At 48.5% G+C, this 7,886-nt stretch overlaps 1 pseudogene; it reads left to right on the top strand.

Annotated features, from left to right (window-relative positions):
- Positions 1 to 3,700: 3,700 nt before the first annotated feature.
- Positions 3,701 to 7,119, top strand: LOC123134078 (ribosomal protein S3, mitochondrial-like; annotated as a pseudogene).
- Positions 7,120 to 7,886: the final 767 nt, after the last annotated feature.

Genomic DNA, 7,886 nt, shown 5'->3' with positions numbered 1-7,886 from the left:
GCGAGGTCGGAGGAGGCCGGAGGAGGCGTCGGCGAGGCAGCCCCGGACCGGATTTGGCCGGATCCGGCCGGCGGCGTGCTGGAGCGGCGGCGGACGGCGGCGACCGGAGCTCGGGCGGCCGGGGAGCCGCGGGAGGCGCGCGGGCGGCGCCGGAGGCGGAGGCCGGCTGCGGCGGTCGGGGCCGGCGCGGAGGCGACGCAGGCCGGCGATGGCGCCCGGGGCGGCAGCGCTCCGCGGTGGCGCGCCGGATTTGGCGTGGGGGAGGCGGCGCAGGCCGGCGGCGCAGCCGGAGCACGGCGGCGGAAGACTCCGGCGCGGCGGCGCAGCCGGGCCGGCGTGGGAGGCGGCGGGGCGCGGCCGGGCCGGCTCGCGGGTGCGCGGCGGCGGCGACCGGGCCGAGCGGGCCCGCGATGGGCTCGCGTGGGCCGGCGGCGGGCGCGGAGGAGAGAGAGAAAGAGGGTATGGGTGAGGTGGCGGCGCGGGAGTGGCTGGCGGCGGCGGCGCGGGTGACGTGGCACGCGCCCATTGGTCGGGCGACGTGGCTGGCTGGACGTGTCCGGCCTGGGGCGGATGTGTCCGGCGGCGCGAGGAAGAGGAGGCTAGGGTTTGATCTGCGTTTTTGGACGGGGAGGGACACATATTTATAGGTAGAGGGAGCTAGGAGAGTCCAAATGAGGAGCGGTTTTCGACCATGCGATCGTGATTGAATGACCGAGAGCATGGATGGGGTTTGGATGGGTTTTGGGCCACTTTGGAAGGGGTGTTGGGCTGCAACTTAAAGAGGGCTTTGCGGTTACCCGGTTAACCGTTGGAGTACCAAACGAACTCCAAATGGCACGAAACTTGACAGGCGGTCTGCCGGTGCTATACCAAGGCCGCTTGGCAAACCTCGGGCCATTCCGAGAAAGTTTAATACCCGCACAAGCGAAGAGGCAAAAGGGGGACGCCGGAGGACATAGGAGTGCCGGATTGCAAAACGGACAACGGGGAAAATGCTCGGATGCATGAGACGAACACGTATGCGAATGCAATGCACATGATGGCATGATATGAAATGCATAAGATGACATGGCAATGTGCAACACACAAGCAAATGACATGGCAACAACGGCAAATAACCGGCGGACACCTGGCGCATCGAATCCGGGGCGTTACAATAGGGCTACTAGAATCCATCACTAAAAGAGGAGTTTTCCGAGCTCTATCGACACAACAGGACTCTAGATATTGGCAACAAAAGGGCACTTACCCCTAAACTAGATTACTCTTCTTCTTCCTATGATTAAGCGGGGGCTGAAAGGGACTCTTTAAAGTACTTCAATGTTATCACAAGACTTTCGTGTCAATCCAACTGGAGGAGAGAAATCGAGAGAATAAAGAAGTCTTGCACGAGGGCGGCCTCTTTCCATGCCTTCAAATCCATTTGCCACACTTTCAGATCTCGGATATACAATGATGAATCCTGACGATCTACGATCACAGAACGCAGTAATATGAATGTCTCTCACGAGCCCCAAAGAGTCAATCAAGTATGCCTGCTTTGTTGGTACAGGGAAAGGTAGAACGACCTTCCGCCATGTCAACTGCTCACTAGGGTTCTTGCTGCGGTGAAGTTGCTTCATCACCCGGCTCAACATCAGCCACATCCCCCCCATTTTAAGCTTTGGTTACAGTATCCTTTAGTTCCACTTCTTCACCGATCTCTCCCACAATCTTCTTTCCCCACTCCTCATCCAAGTGAGGAGCTACCGGAGATCATCGAAACCCACCACACAAACCCTAACTGGCAAAACCGATCTACGAACACCAAGGGCGGGTAGAGGCATCAGATGACAATTGAAGTAGGGGTCAACCTCTTTCAAAGGGAAGCAAGAGTCTCACAGGGAAGGAGATCCTGCACAGACCAATCCCAATCAGGAAGAGAGTCTTGTTGTCAATGAAAGCAATTTTTCTTTGTCACATATCTGCCTATCTCGTGTTGTGAGCTATAAAGTACCCACCAGGGGGGTGGACCAAGAAAGAGGCAAGCGATTGGGTCCTTCCCATCCTCTGTGATGTCAGTCTCTTTGTCATTCTTTCACCCTTGCTGAGTAGCAAAGTGAGAATACTCAAGATCCAATTCATCAATCATTTGAGTTGATACGAACATAGGAATCCAGACTCCGCTTGATTCGATCTTCAGTTTCGACCTTCATCGGTCAGGAAAAAGAAGAAGGACCCACTTATTCCACTCGGAGAGACCGAACCAGGCAACAAAAAAAAGAAAAACTGAAGGAAGTTCTCTTTCCATTCCAACTAAACTAAGTGAAAAAAGAGGGAGAGCAAAACAGAAACACAGGAACTAAGAAACTATGTCCAAACCAATGAGTCCTTTGGTCGACTCTAAAGAATGTATCGGGAGTTGGGAGTTAGCCGCCTCATAGGAGTGATAGCTGGGTTTTTCACGGAGTTTCTTCGTACGATTGAAAAAAAGAGTGCTCTAGGTCCGAGAAAACAAGAAGAAGATTATTCACCATTCTGTCTCCCAACCTCTTTAAAGCAGCTATCTACCATGATCTGGTCTAGGGATAGCATTGGCACCCCCGTTTGCTGGATCTTCTAGGCACTCTAAAGCGCTTCCATGAGAGACAGATGGAGTTTGAGTTATAGACGGAGAAGAGCCTTTAGAGGATCAAGACTGATTCCTCAATAAAACAAAACGGATTTTGAGGGAGTGCTGAACACGATGTACTGAAGGGTTCGCTTTTGCTGATCGGCGCCACTCTTTCCAGCTGTGAATTTCCCAGGTCGGGAGGGGCCCTTTCCTTCTACCTTACTGAATCCATTCACCAATGATTGGATCACTCAAAGCTAAAGACCAATTCCTTCCTTTTAGGTGGTCTAGGTGGCTGGGATACTATGCCCTTCTTTTTAGAGGCTCAAAGACGAGTTCTTTGAAGGAAGCAAAAGAACCCATGTGTCTCGGATGAAGTCTACCCTCTTTTTGTGCCGGGAAGAAGAATGAGATCCAACTCAAAGTCAAGGAAAGCGGCCTAGACCACTGACTTTTGATGGAAGGCTTCTGAACATGGATTGGTCTAATAAAGCCAATTTTTCGGCGAATCAAATATTTTCTGAGAGCACTAGACCTTCTCTCTTTCAGGATTGATTCCCACTCACTGCCTGATAGCAGGCTTGGCCCATGAGACCTATTGTCTTATTGTACTGGCTCACTTCACTACTTTGGAGGATGGGTTTTTCCCCTTTTTGGTTCGCAAACTGGAGTTGATGTGAGCACTTCCCCAGAGGCAGAGGCTTTTTCTACAAAAGGGTGGGAGCATAAAATGTAGGTGAGTCAATTGTCTGTGGCCTTCAAGTATTTCGTATTGTAACAATATTAGATCGGCTTCCAAACAAAGGTGCATGTACGGTTCCTAAGGGATACAATTTTGTCCTAATCATCGAGAAAGATGAAATAAGTTGATAGCGCGATCTCGTACTAACACATACTCCCTAAATATTTCAGAACTTGCGTGCGGCCTTCAAGCCACAACCGCGGTATGAGTTCTGATCTCAGACTTTGGTTTTGGGGCTGCTGGCCCCTTCGTGTCGACAAGGAAACTGTGGACGACAATGGGTTTAGAATTCGAATAAAACGAAGACCCTATCGAATAAATAGAGGAAAGGGCGGAAAGGGGAAAAAGTAAAGTCTAAGCAACATATGGCACGAAAAGGAAATTCAATTTCAGTAAGACTTGATCTGAATCGTAGTTCAGATCCAAGTCGGTTCAGTGAGGGCGACCGCGAAAGTCAACGAATGGGTTCGGTCCGTCTTTTCCTGATCTTTGTTTGTCCCCCCAAAAAAGGCGTGAGAGGATGTTGCAGATGTCCGGGACGACACGACTTCTTCTAACGCTATAAGACCACAGGAAGAAACCCGGGACCAAAGCATGTCGTGAAATACGCACACGGGGCGGGCGTGCTTCGACCGTGTCTCTGGGGCACAGTTGAATGTAGATATCATGAACGCAAGGATAAGGATACCAGGCCGAGAAACCCGGGCAAGTACTCCCCTAATGTGCCGATCGCTAGCGCATCCAGGGCCCCAGCGCCCAGCTCTGCTGGAGAGGCCGTCACTGATCTGAAAAGTGCGTCTGCGGTTCGGATAGACTGATTCTGCGAACGCCTAGCCCCAGGAATAAATAAAAAACAAGTGCTAAGTTTCATTTCAGATCAGTGAATAAACCAAAAAAGAGACCTTTCTCGCTCGACGCCGCACTATGCTCTGCTTCAACAAATGAGAGTTTTCGGTGGAACCGGTGAACCACGCGAGCTGGTTAGATGTGTGGGGCAGAGAGCTCATAGTACCTGATAGCGCAGCTATGCAGTGGAAGGGGAGGAGCCTAAATCGACCCCCTTCTTTCTTTTTTATTCAAAGACACAAAAGCAAGCACAAAATAGATTGGACTCTCGGATGAGACTAAGCAGCTACCGTTCCGACGCACCCCTGACCCTATCTTCATTCAAACCGAAAACCCTCTCTAAGGTGGAGCCTAGTTTAAGCTGTCATTCAAAGAATAAATGGGAATCCAAATCCACTTTTAGGGATATAGATGAAGTCTCTCTCAGTAAAGAGAGTTGTAGATTCATAGAAGAGGATCAGAGTACGCGCGCTACAAAAGGCAGCTAGCCAATGAAAGTAATTGGAAAGAATATAGTACTTTTGTACTGACCCCTCCGGGGCCCCCGGTTATTTTGGCGCGCCCTACCCCAACGTTAGACTATTGCCTTTTTAGCCTACGCTTGCTGCTTGCAGCATGGATTCGATAGATCTATCGAATCCATGCTTCCCCCGCCCCGAAGCGAGACTCTATCCAGATCTCAAAGAATAATGAGCTAGGCGGCCGACGGGCAAAGAAAGGGGGTGGGGCGTTTACTTGAAAATGACAACTGCCTGTTCCAGCAGCGGGGGCCTCGCACGAAAGCAAACCTATAATTAAGTAGCAGTTGCTTTCGCTGATGGGCCTAGTGAGGGGGGCATTGTCCCTCGGTTCTTACCAACCTCAGGTGTGTACATCTAACTTATTATCTTCTTTTTTCATGCAAGCCTGACCTCAGCTGTCCATTTCTTATTCATTCAGGGCGCCCCTAGTGGACCTGGCGGTGCTCCTTTCTCAAACCAGAACAACTCTGAACGTTGCGCAAAATAAGGGAAGACCACCTGAGCGAACCGACCGAAGGGACTTTACTTATCCGAACTGAATGTTAGCGGCTTAAGCTAAGCCTATCACGAGCTGCGTTGCTGCTTGATCGGCGGTCAGGAAGATCTCAAAGTATGGGGCAAAGGATCAAGCACTTTGACTTTGCTTTGTCCCCAGGGATCCACCACAGGTTGGGTTTGAGAGTCGTGTGATGGGTGACTATCTAGCACGGTTCAGAGAGCACGTGTATGTAGTCTACGCTGGTGAATGGAATCCCCCGCCGGAAAAAAGAAGTGGCTCTTCCCACAGCTCTGTCACCATTGACTCTATTAATTATTATGGTAAATCATTGTATCAAGATGTCAATCTTAGATCTTATTATATTTCGATATGTCCACCTACGAAACTCGCCCTTGGCTTTCGTCTCGGTAGGTGTACTATTCTACATTTTCCCAAAAGGACATTCATTCATTTCTTTCTTCCCGGGCGATCACCACGACTAAAACGAAAACAAGACAAGAAATCAAGACCCGTACTACAAGAGAAGGGCTGGTGGCCGACATTTGGGAAAGTCGAGCCGATCGGGTGTCTTCATTCAAGCGAGGGTACAGAGGAAGAACGAAACGAAGTGAGAGGCCGGGGGGCAGGGAAAAGATTCGAGTCGATCGACCGGGAGAAGCAAAATGAAATCTGGATTTGGCCGAAAAAGATGCAACGTTATGGATACCATGACCGATCACCATCGAGAAAGAAGAATTTTGATAAATCACTTCGGGTGAGCGGGACCTTCAAGAGGCCTCAATACGCCGGGGTTGTAAATGACATACCTTTCCTTATGGGAAATGCCGCCTCCTTACTAAAAAGGAGTAGAATCAAGTTATTTCTACCAAAGAAGTCCCGCTCTGACGGCCCGACGAGTCATCTACTAAAAAGGACCCTCCCCGCTATGCGCCCCTCCTTGAATTATTCGGTCATGCAATACTTTTTTAATACTAAGAATAAAATGCATTTCGACCCCGTCCTAGTTCTCAATCATTTCGTGGCACCGGGTGTGGCTGAACCATCTATGATGGGGGGAGCGAAGGGAGGAAGCTTAGATAAGAGAATACGCTCTCGCATCGCTTTTTTTAGAAAGCTCTACCAGCGAGAAAAAGTGTTTGGCCCGAGCCAAAAAGAGGTTGATCCACTTCATTCGCCAAGCGAATGATCTTCACTTCGCGGGAACAACAAAAACCACCATATCACTCTTTCCTTTCTTTGCTGCTACCTTCTTTTTTCAAAGGGATGGGGTTGGGTTGTATAATAAACCTTTTTTTGAGTATGTCCGGAAACAACTCCTAGCTCAATTTAGGATCAAATGTAGGAACCTCATGGGTAAGGATAAGGTAATGGAATTGATAGAGAAATTCATAGACCTAGGTAGGATAGGAAAACTGATAAAGGGAATAGAGTGATGGTAGAGATCATACCGAGAAAGAGGATAATTCCGTACGGGTACAACTCTTATTTGAACAAAGTGCAAAAAATGCGATCTTTTTTTTCTCATAGAACAAACACTAATACCTTAATTGAGTCGGTAAAGATCAAATATGTTTATCAAAGTGCTTCTCTGATTGCTCAAGACATCTCTTTTCAACTGAGGAACAATCCAATCTCATTTCGTTCAATTTTTAGTAAAATAGTGAAGGATATTCCATTAATAATGCCAAAAGGGGTGGAGGGGATACGTATTTGTTACTCTGCTCGATTAGGGGGTGCAGAAATAGCTAGAACTGAATGCGGAAAGTATGGAAAAACATCTTGTAATGTATTTAACCAAAAAATCGATTATGCTCCTGCGGAAGTATCTACTCATAACGGAATTTCAGGTGTCAAAGTGCGGATCTCATATAGTCAAAATAAGAAGGGACTTGTTATATCCGAAACGTATGAAATATAGTAAATATTTTAAATGCAGATGTAGTAGGGGTCGCGAACCGGATGGTACACAATTTGGTTTTGGAAGATATGGCACCAAAACTTGTAGAGCTGGTCGTCTTTCGTATCGAGCCATTGGAGCAGCGCGTCGGGCTACAATCGGACAATTCCATCATGCTATGAGCGGACAATTCCAAAGAAATGGTAAGATATGGGTAAGAGTTCTCGCAGATCTTCCTATTACGGGGAAACCCACAGAAGTTCGAATGGGAAGAGGAAATCCAATTTCGGTAAGACTTGATCTATCATCTTATTCTTTTTGTTTCTTTTTGGGGGGGACTGATAATAGTTCTCATTGTGATTGCGGCTGTAGTTTTATATCCCTCTTTGATCGTGACAGATCAAGCTAGGGAACTAATCATGGAATGGATTCTCTCGCTTACCCAATCTTTTTATCACATTCTACGAGCCCTTTTTGAAGAAATGCGGAACACCTTGAGTGGACGGGAGCGCTATTCCCCCCTTGTAGGAACAGAGCTGCTGGAAAAAAAACTCCTTCGCGTTCGGAGGAGGAAACCTCCAAGGCCGCACACATTCATCTAATGCTATCAGATGAGAGTGATAGTGAGAGCGTTAACCAACAAAGGGTTGGGAGCGATGTGCCTCGTTTAACTATTGACTTGAACCGACTGGCTCAGGATCAGGAAGATATTCGGCAATATGCTGAATCAATAAAGGAATTTCGGATTGATGAGCAATTCGAGAATTTCAAAAGGAATGATTCCACTT

The sequence above is a fragment of the Triticum aestivum genome, chromosome 6B, assembly GCF_018294505.1.
Source record: "Triticum aestivum cultivar Chinese Spring chromosome 6B, IWGSC CS RefSeq v2.1, whole genome shotgun sequence".
In the NCBI taxonomy this organism is placed as follows: domain Eukaryota; kingdom Viridiplantae; phylum Streptophyta; class Magnoliopsida; order Poales; family Poaceae; genus Triticum; species Triticum aestivum.
This window is presented reverse-complemented; position numbering and strand designations above follow the sequence as displayed.